At 46.6% G+C, this 9,863-nt stretch overlaps 1 long non-coding RNA gene and 1 pseudogene across 2 annotated transcripts in view; one reads left to right on the top strand and one right to left on the bottom strand.

The window, feature by feature from the left end:
- Window positions 1–207: 207 nt before the first annotated feature.
- On the bottom strand, window positions 208–2,656 carry LOC108582492. The gene is made up of 2 exons (XR_001896108.3): window positions 2,356–2,656; window positions 208–592 (listed from the first exon to the last, which is right to left on the bottom strand). It is a non-coding gene; the product is annotated as an uncharacterized LOC108582492 (long non-coding RNA).
- A 3,909-nt stretch (window positions 2,657–6,565) lies between these two features.
- The window catches only part of LOC101001047, a 62,159-nt pseudogene continuing 58,861 nt past the window's right edge, over window positions 6,566–9,863 (top strand). The window contains exon 1 of the transcript XR_004179253.1: window positions 6,566–6,717. The product of XR_004179253.1 is annotated as a leucine-rich repeat-containing protein 37A3-like (transcript). The remainder of the gene's footprint in view (window positions 6,718–9,863) is intronic.

Genomic DNA, 9,863 nt, shown 5'->3' with positions numbered 1-9,863 from the left:
TTAGTAGACACGGGGTTTCACCATGTTGGCCAGCTGGTCTCGAACTCCTGACCTCAGGTGATCCTCCCACCCCGGCCTCCCAAAGTGTTGGGATTACAGGCGTGAGCCGCCGCACCCAGCCCTGTCTGCCCTTTCTTGAGCCTCTGGTCCCAGCAAGTTTGGTTGTAGTTTGATGTGTATTAACTCTTAATTCTTATAATAACCTTGAAAGGTAAGTGTATTTGTTATTTATTGCTGCATCACAAATATCTCAAATTGAGCAAACATTTATGATCTCACATGGTTTCTGAGGGTCAGGAACCTAGAAGCAGCTTAGGTGGGTGGCTCTAGCTCATGGTCTCTCATGAGGTTGCCGTCAGGGCGTTGGCCAGGACCGCAGTCATGTAAAAGCCTGAGTAGGGAGGGGCCATTGGCTTCCAAGGTGACCCCTTACATGGCTGTTGGGAGGCCTCTGTTCCTCATTGGCTATCGGCAGGGGGATCCTTTGTTCCTCGCCATCGGACCTCTCCATGGGGCTGCTTGAGTGTCCTCATGACATGGCGGCTGGCTTGCCTCAGAGTCACTCTTGAAGAATGTGCTAGAAGGTGAGGACCTGGATGGAAGGGAGAGGGACAGAAGAGTGAGGTTACAGAGTGAAACATGTCGGCTCTCATTGTTATTTAATCTTCACAGCAAGACTTGTAGAAAGAAACAAGTCGACAGATGAGAAAACAGAGGCCTGGAAAGGAGAAGGATCTTGTCCCAGGTCACGGAGCTGGTAATAGCACAGCCAGGGTTTAAATCCTTAGTTACCTTACAACTAAGCTCAAACTCTTTCCAGCACTTCCATATGTGTATGTGTTGGGGGTGGGGGTGGGGGTGGGGCTGCTTCATTGTTGGGGAGAGACTCCCCCGAGCCTGGGCTTAGAGGGGCTCAGGAGCCTAAGGGCGAGTCTGTCAACTGACTGCCTCCCCCTGCTCTAGAGAAAAGGAAGCCAGTGCCTCTGGGCCCAGCCACCACCCACACGGGACTATTTTTACCCTCCACCTCAGGGACAAGTCTGCATTTCCCAGCTCTGGAAGGGCCATCTGGGCAGTCCGGCTGCCCCAGGAAGAGCTGCCACCCGGAGCTTTATGCTCTGCTGTCTCTGCAGCTGTTTCTAGATGAACCTTTAGCCCTCTGGCATGCCTGAGCCATCCAGAGTCAGTAAGAAGTCCCCCTCCTCCAGATCTCAAGGTTAATAAAAGCTCCTAATTAGTATCACTTGCTGGATGGACCCGCCAGAAGGAAAATGCTTAAATCTGCAGAGATTTTAAATTGTTCACATTTGTCAACAAGTGTTCTTCGTATGAGCCATTTTAATGAAGAGGTAAGAATGATTTGATTTGCATATTCAACTGTAAACCACCCAGATGCCTTCAGAAAAATGTAAATAGATGACCACTGTACAACAGTGTACTTCAGGGAGGCCCAAGAGCCTTTGGACATCATTTATTTTCTGAATTGGTTTTAAACAAACCCCCAGGACCCTGTTTACACTCTTCATTTGTTTGGCACACTCTTCCTGGAACGGGCAAAGGTTGCCTTCTGCCCGTTTGCCCAGTTCCTGTCCAAATGATCTCACGTTTCAAATTGGCAGAGGGAAAGTTAATTATGTTTTACTGCATCTGGCACAGAATTAAAATAAACATGGATTGTCCTGTTCAGCCTTTGACCCCTAAGAGACTTCGAGGTTGGCCCCTGCTCAGTTTACCTACAGAGGTTGAAGGCAGAGGGGAGTACCCAGGCAGTTCAGGCCAACCATGCCTGTAATCCCAGCACTTTGGGAGGCTGAGGCGGGTGGATCAAAAGGTCAGGAGTTTGAGACCAGCCTGACCAACATTGTGAAATCCTGTCTCTACTAAAAATACAAAAATTAGCTGCGCGTGGTGGTGCACGCCTTGTAATCCCAGCTACTCAGGAGGCTGAGGCAAGAGAATTGCTTGAACCTGGGAGGCGGAGGTTGCAGTGAGCTGAGATCGCACCACTGCACTCCAGCCTGGGAGACAACGCAAGGCTCCATCGAAAAAAAAAAAAAAAAAGAAAAAAGAAAATTTAAAGAAATGCCTTGCAGGTTGGGTGTCTACGCAGTAGCAGAAAGGGAACAGTGCCTGGGTAAGTTCTATACAGTGGAGAGTGAGACAGGTATCCCAGGTGACATGGAGCTCACATCCCAACAGAATACCTGGATTTTGGACATCTATGATCTACTTCTGCCTCTGCTCCTAATTGGCTGTGTGACATTGGACAAGACAACCATCCTTTCTGGGCTTCCATTGGCTCATCCATTAACTATGGGAGCCTAATCAGAACACCTTCAAAAAAGCTTTATTTACAAAAACAGGTAGGCCAGATGGGCCCTCGTCTGTCTTCTTCCCCTCTATGCTTCTTGTGAGCTTGAAGACAGTGAGGAGCTGAAGGTCTGTCCCTTGTCTACCCCAAAAGTACTGCCTGGGCCTCTGGTATCCCATCTGTAAAATGAGAAAGTTGGTCAATACCAATGTTCTCCAAAGTCTGCTCTTTGGATAAGTAGTTCTGTGAGGTCTGCAACAGAAGAGACATTGACCTAAACAGGTTTCATTGCTGTAGGACTTCTCAGGACCTTTAGTATGTGGATGTACATTGTGAATTTCCCCAGGGGTGGGGTGAAGGGGGATGTGGGATTCAGCATTTGTCAATGGAATCCTTTTTTGCCAACCCCGACTAATATTTTGTGACACTATGTACCATTTAGCACAGTTTGGGAAATGCCCTGAAGCTTCCCCCAGCCTCAGTTTCCTTCCCTATAGACCAGGGATGATGATGGTAACTGCCTCCTAGAATTGTTGGGAAGGTTAAACAAGGTACTGCCTGGAAACGGGCCTGGCGCAGTGCCTGGCACAGAGTAAGTGCTCAATAAATGCTAGCAGCTATTATTTATAATAAGGCCCTTCCTTTACAGCTCTGACATTCTGCGCTTCCAACTGTAGGGTGTAATTAAGCTCTAAAGCATCTGGCTGCCCGAGTAGAAAGAAGAAGCCTGGAGGAAGGAAAAAGGAAGAGAAAGCTCCTTCTGGGTTGCCCATTTGTTCACAAGCCTCACTGCCAGCCGTCACAACAAGGGAATGCAGCAAGATGCCAACTCCTAATGACGGAGCTTGGGTGGGTTGGTGGTTCCCTGTTTAGCTTAGACACTGTGGGGACTATCTGAGACTGCAAAAAGTGAGAGGTAAAACCAGTGCTGCTTATGGTCAATCAGTGAGACCTAACTGCATCCTGTGTGGGTCTTCCTTTTCCTTCTGTCCTGGACACAGTGATCCTGGCCACTTTCACGTATGTGTGACCTGCTGGGCGGAACAGTGACAAGGAGAGCTGAGTCAGAGAAGGTAAGTGGGATAGATCAGACTGGAAGGGCAGGAAGGGCAGTCCCACAGAGGAATAGCAGCTCCAGTGACTCAGAGGCTGGAGGAGTGCATAACTGTAGTTGCAGGCCAGGCGTGGTGGCTCACACCTGTAATTGCAGCACTTTGGGAGGCCAAGGTGGGCAGATCATTTGAGGTCAGGAGTTCAAGACCAGCCTGGCCAACACGGTGGACTGTCTCTACTAAAAATACAAAAATGAGCTGAGCATGGTGGTGCACACCTGTAATCCCAGCTACTCGGGAGGCTGAGGAAGGAAAATTGCTTGAATTCGGGAGACAGAGATTGCCTTCAGCCAATATGGTGCCACTGCACTCCAGCCTGGGCAACAGAGTGAGACTCCGTCTCAAAAATAACAATAATAATAATAATAACTGTAGTTGCAGGGGAACAGGCATGGGGAGGCAGTGAGGAAGAGCATCAGAAGAGATGGCTAAAGAGGCACGTGGGTGCCAGGACGCTCAGGACTTCATCCAAAACACAGAGGAGACACACGATCAGCCTGGCATTTACATCTCCCCAGATTAAAAATAAAGCAACTCTTTTTTGCACAAAACAATTGACAATAGATTTTACAATAAGAAATAAAATTGTATTTTTTGAAAAAGAAAGGAAGATGGTGAACACTCTTGCAACCATATGGAGGACAGAGTGGACTGGCTCTAGGAGGCCGGTTTGGGGGCTACTGCAACAGACAAGGCAAAAGGCACTGACGAGCGACCCCACTCTAAGTATACACCCAAAGAACTGAAAACTGGCACTCCAGCAAATACACACACATGCCTGTTCACAGCAGCACTATTCACAACAGCCAAAGGGTGGAAACAGCCCAGATATTTATCACTGGATGAAGGGATAGGCAAGATGTGGTTTATCCATACAATGGAAAATTATTCATAGAAAGGAGTGAAGTACATATGCATGCTATAAATCTTATAGCGTATACTTACACATGCTTTAATAATGTGGATGAACTTCAGAAACGTTATGTTAAGGCCAGGTGCGGTGGTTCATGCCTGTAATCCCAGCACTTTGGGAGGCCGAGGCAGGCAGATCACCTGAGGTCATGAGTGTGGGACCAGCCTGGCCAACACAGTGAAACTGTGTCTCTACTAAAAATACAAACATTAGCCAGGCATGGTGGCACTCGGGAGGCTGAGGTAGGACAATTGCTTGAACTTGGGAGGTGGAGGTTGCAGTGAGCTGAGATCACATCACTGCACTCCAGCCTGGGCAACTAGAGCAAGACTGTCTCAAAAAACAAACAAACAAGCAAACACATTATGTTAAGTGCAAGAAGCCAGACTCAAAAAATAACATATGATTTCATTTGTATGAAATACCCAGAAAAGGTAAATCCGAAGAGAGAACTGAGATTGGTGGTTGCTGGGGCTGGGGAGAGAGGTGAGTGGGGTACAACTGCTGGATGGGTACAAGGTTTCCTTTTGGAGTGCTGAAATGTTTTGGGAGTGGTGATGGTCCGACATTGTGAATGCACAAATTGCCAAAATTGCCAATACATTGTTCACTTTCAAACAGTTAATTTTATGTTATGTGTATTTCACCTCAGTTTTTAAAAAAGGCAATGATGAACATGAACAAAGGCAGGGAAAGAGTAGAAAGGGGGAGGGGATTCTGGAGCCTGTGGACCTGAGGAATGGTTCCAGATTTCTGGCCTTCACTGGGAGTGAACAAGTGAGTGGAGTGGTCGGGCCAGGGTGGAGTTGAGGGGCTCAGGGTTGAACATGATGAGTCTGAGGTGACCATGGGATGTGCATGTGACAGTGTCAGGCAGACAGTTGGAAGCACGGTTGGAGAACTTAGAAGAGGGACCCTGGGGCTGGAGATAAAGGTTTAGAAGTCATCAGCTTGTTCACCCATTCACTGAACATGCACTGAGCATCCGCTGTGTGCCAGGTCCAGCTAAGTGCTGGGAAATCGCGGCGAAAGCCAGTCTCTGTCTTCAAGGAGCTCAGTCTGGTGAGGAAGACAAGTAGAGAAACTAGAGGATAAGCTGTGAGAAGGTGCGAATAGAGGGAGACATAGCATGTGGTGGGCGCCCAGAGGGGACACTGTGGCTGCAGGTCAACAGAACACCGGAAATGAGTGCTTCACTCTGTCCCTGAGCAGTTTCACAATGCCAGCCGCTCCTCGAGCATGGGCAGTCATTTCCAGACTCTGCTAGTGTAGCCAAGGACTCTATGCGGATTCTGCGAGGTGGAGGACTTTTGAGCAGGCATGCTAGTCAGATGCCTTCCCGGTGAAGGACAGGACATGTTGTAGGGACTCCTGTCACCTGCTTCAGGGTCTGTGAAGAAGGCAGGAAATAGAAACATTTCAGGTCAGGACAAGTGCTGGGGACTACCCCCTTCGAACAGATCCCACGGGTGGTGGGGAGGGGGAGACACAAGCACAAGGCAGGTTGGCTCTGGCTGAGTTGTGCTCAGAATTGTGAAGACACCTGGCCCCTGGGGAAGCAGGTGTTTATTGTTTTGTCTGCTCTAAACATCACCTGCTTTCTTTTGAGGAATTGTTCTTCCCCATCCCAACCAGTTAAGGTAGAACCTGCCAATTCCCCTGCCCCCCAGATATAAGGGAATGCATGATTGAGGCTGGGCCAGTCTTAGTACTCTTCTGCCTGACCTCGATGATTAGCTCAGGGACAGGGATGTGACCCACGACAGGCTGGTTGGTGGCCACCAAGGCCCCTGACCCCAGGTATCACACTCTTGTATCGTCACCCCCACAGTGATGCTGGGCTTGGCTATGTGATTGGCTTTGGCCAGTGGGACAATTGAAGGCGTAATGTAAGCAGAGGCTTGGTGAGTGCTTGCACGATGGGGCTGGTCCTCCTAAAACACTCACTTCTGGGACCCAGCTGCCGTGCCAAGAAGCCCAAGCTGGCTATTTAGAGAGAGCATGTGAACAGGGCAAGTTCCTAGCTTTTAGCCATCCTCGCCACGGTGCCTGACATTTAGGGAAACTATTTTGGGCACTCCCATCCCATGAATGACAGAGACCAGCAGAGCTCTGGAGCTGAGCCCAAAATCCCACAGAATCATGAGAAATAATTAAATGGTTATTGTTAAGCCATTCCGTTTTGGGGTTGTTTTTACACCATAAGGAACAATTAAAAGATAAGCCAAAATGGGCCAATCTGAAAACTTCCCTGAGAATTTCCACATGGAGCTGGTGGAAAAGAGCTCTATTGTGTCCAGTGACAAGGCTATAGGGATGCAGGCCTATTATATTCCTCTCCACAGTGGAAAGATAGAGAAAACCTGCCTGCAACAGAAATGGTGAAGTACCAGACATAGAAGAGTCAAAACAATAGTGAAAGAAAGCCCCAGCATTTAGAACCCTGAACCCTCCTGTAGTTTGGTGTCATAAGCTATTAAATTAAATCTTCCTTTATGGCTTCAGCTACCTCAAGATAACTTTTTATCAGTTACACAAAAGGTCCTATGTAATTCACCTGATAACATGTCATAAAGACCTTTGCCACTGTCCTTAAGTCAAGAATAAAGTGATCATACTATTGATGTTGTTGAAAGCTTTGTTGAGCATGTACAATGTGAGAATCTTGAAGGATCTTCCCCCAGTCGTTGTAAGGGGTAAGACAAGGGAAGGACATCGTTCACAGCACACCAGGAACCAGTGTCCAGGGTGTTCACCTGTCAAGGCCAGCTGGATGCAGGCAGGTGTTCACACTCATTTCAGTATTAGAAACACGTTTATTTCTCTCTTTCTGTAGGACAAGTCTACAACAAACACAAAATGCTTTTTTTTTTTTTTTTTTTTTTTTAAGATAGAGTCTTGTTATGTTGCACAGGCTGGAGTGCAGTGGCACGATCTCGGCTCACTGCAACCTCCACCTCCTAGATTCAAGCAATTCTTGTGCCTCAGCCTCCCAAGAAGCTGAGATTACAGGCATGCGCCACCACACCCAACTAATTTTCATATATTTAATACAGACAGGGTTTCACCATGTTGGCCAGGCTGATCTTGAACTCATGGCCTCAAGCAATCCTCCCGCTTTGGCCTCCCAAAGTACTGGGATTACAGGTGTGAGCCACTGCACCTGGCCACAAACTGCTTTTAAAAGGTTCAGGCCCTTTGCTCCAGCAATTCCACTCCAGGAATTTATCCTATTGCAATGATTTTCAAATTGTGTTCCCGGTGGAACTCTGGGGTTCTACACAGGTGCTTTGCTAGTTCTGCAAAACTTTGATTTGAATGTCACTGGTGCTGAGGCTGATTTAAAACTATAGTTGTCATCTTCTGAGATGTCATCTTGAGATGACATCTCACTAGTCTAGAAGACCCCTAACTGGTCTTCTAAATACTGCATATTTGAATTTAAAAAATATTTTTATATGACTTCTTACCTGTTGCTTATATGAGTCTTATTAAGTTTCATTTGAAGAAGGGTCCTACTTCTAAAAAGAAACCGTATAGGCCAGGCGCGGTGGTGCACACCTGTAATCCCAGCACTTTGGGAGGCTGAGGTGGGTGGATCACCTGAGGTCAGGAGTTCGAGACCAGCCTGGCCAACATGGTGAAACCTCGTCTCTATTAAAAATACAAAAAAGTTAGCCAGGTGTGGTGGTGCATGCCTGTCATCCCAGCTACTCAGGAGGCTGAGGCAGGAGAATCGCTTGAACTGAGGAAGCAGATGTTGCAGTGAGCTGAAATTGCGCCATTGCACTCCGGCTTGGGCAACAAGAGTGAAACTCCATCTCAATAAAATAAAATAAAATAAAATAAAATAAATAAATAAACAGTATAAAACCACTGTCACAAGAAAAAGATCATTTCATCCTAGAAGGTTTAGCTTCATGAAGATGTACTACACAATGTTTACACAGAGTTGGTTCAGTGAACCATGGCTCACAGGCTAGATCTGGCCACCACCTGTTTTTCTAAATAACATCTGATTGAAACACAGCCATGTGCATTCATGTTTGCATTGTCTGTGGCTGATTTTTTAACAGCAGAATTCAGCAGTTGTAACAGAGAACTTGTGACCTGCAAAGGCCAAAACAAATGCCAGCTAGCTCTTTACAGAAAAACGTTTGCTAATTCCTGGTTTATAATGATATAAAAATTGGAACCAACCAAAATGTCCAAGAAAAGTGGATTGATCAAATTACAACCCATCCCTTCAGCAAATGGAATGCAAGGCCCTTGTTGAAAAATAATGCTGGCTGGGTGTGGTGGCTCATGCCTGTAATCCCAGCACTTTGGGAGGCTGAGGTGAGTGGATCACCGGAAGTCAGGGGTTCGAGACCAGCCTGGCCAACATGGCAAAACTCCATCGCTACTAAAAAAAAAAAAAAAAAAAACAAAAAAACAAAAAAACAAAACTTAGCCGGGTGTGGTGGTACATACCTGTAATCCTAGCTACTCGGGAAGCTGAGGCAGGAGAATCACTTGAACCCGGAAGGTGGAGGTTGCAGTGAGCCGAGACTGCGCCACTGCACTCCAGCCTGGGCAACAGCACAAGACTCCATCTCGGGAAAAAAAAAAAAAATGTGTAGTTCAGCAGCGCTTAGGTTTGACTGCATACTGAAACTATCTGGGGAGTTTTAAAAATTCCAAAGCTCAGGCCACCCCAGATGAATTAAATTTGACTCTAGGGGTGGAACCCAGGCATTGCTATTTTTAAAGCTTCTCCAGGGGTTCTAATGCAGGACCACTGTTGTAGAAGGATATTTAATGAGGCCAGGTGCGGTGGCTCACGCCTATTATCCCAGCACTTTGGGAGGGCAAGGTGGGAGGATCACCTGAGGTCAGGAGTTTGAGACCAGCCTGGTCAACATGGTAAAACCTCGTCTATACTAAAATACAAAAATTAGCCAGGTGTGGTAGTGGGCACCTGTAATCCCAGCTACTTGGGAGGCTGAGGCAGGAGAATCGCTTGAACCTGGGAGACAGAGGTTGCAGTGAGCCGAAATTGTGCCATTGCACTCCAGCCTAGGCGACAAGAGTGAAATTTCATCTCAGAAAAAAAAAAAAAAAAGAATACTTAATGACACACAAAGATGGCCACTATATATTATTAAGTGAAGATAAAGAAGATTTTCTAACAATGTGTAGCATGTGACTCCTTTCTGGTAAGTTTCTACACACACATGCAAACACACTCACATGTATGAAAATATATGCCGAAACACTGATAGTGGCCATCTCTGTAGTCTGGGACTAGGAGAGATTTTGATTTTTTTTCTTTTTGCTTCTCTGTATTTTTTTAGATGTTCTACAATGAATTTATAAAATATACTTATGATAACAGAATGACTTCTTATCTGTTGCTTATATGAGTCTTATTAAGTTTCATTCGAAGAAGGGTCCTACTTCTAAAAGGAAGCAGTATACACACCTGTAATCCCAGCACTTTGGGAGGCCGAGGTGGGTGGATTGCTTGAGTCCAAGAGTTTGAGAC

Source organism: Papio anubis, chromosome 17, assembly GCF_008728515.1.
Source record: "Papio anubis isolate 15944 chromosome 17, Panubis1.0, whole genome shotgun sequence".
In the NCBI taxonomy this organism is placed as follows: Eukaryota; Metazoa; Chordata; class Mammalia; order Primates; family Cercopithecidae; genus Papio; species Papio anubis.
The sequence above is the reverse complement of the archived record's forward strand: the minus strand, read 5'-3'. Positions and strand labels throughout refer to the sequence as shown.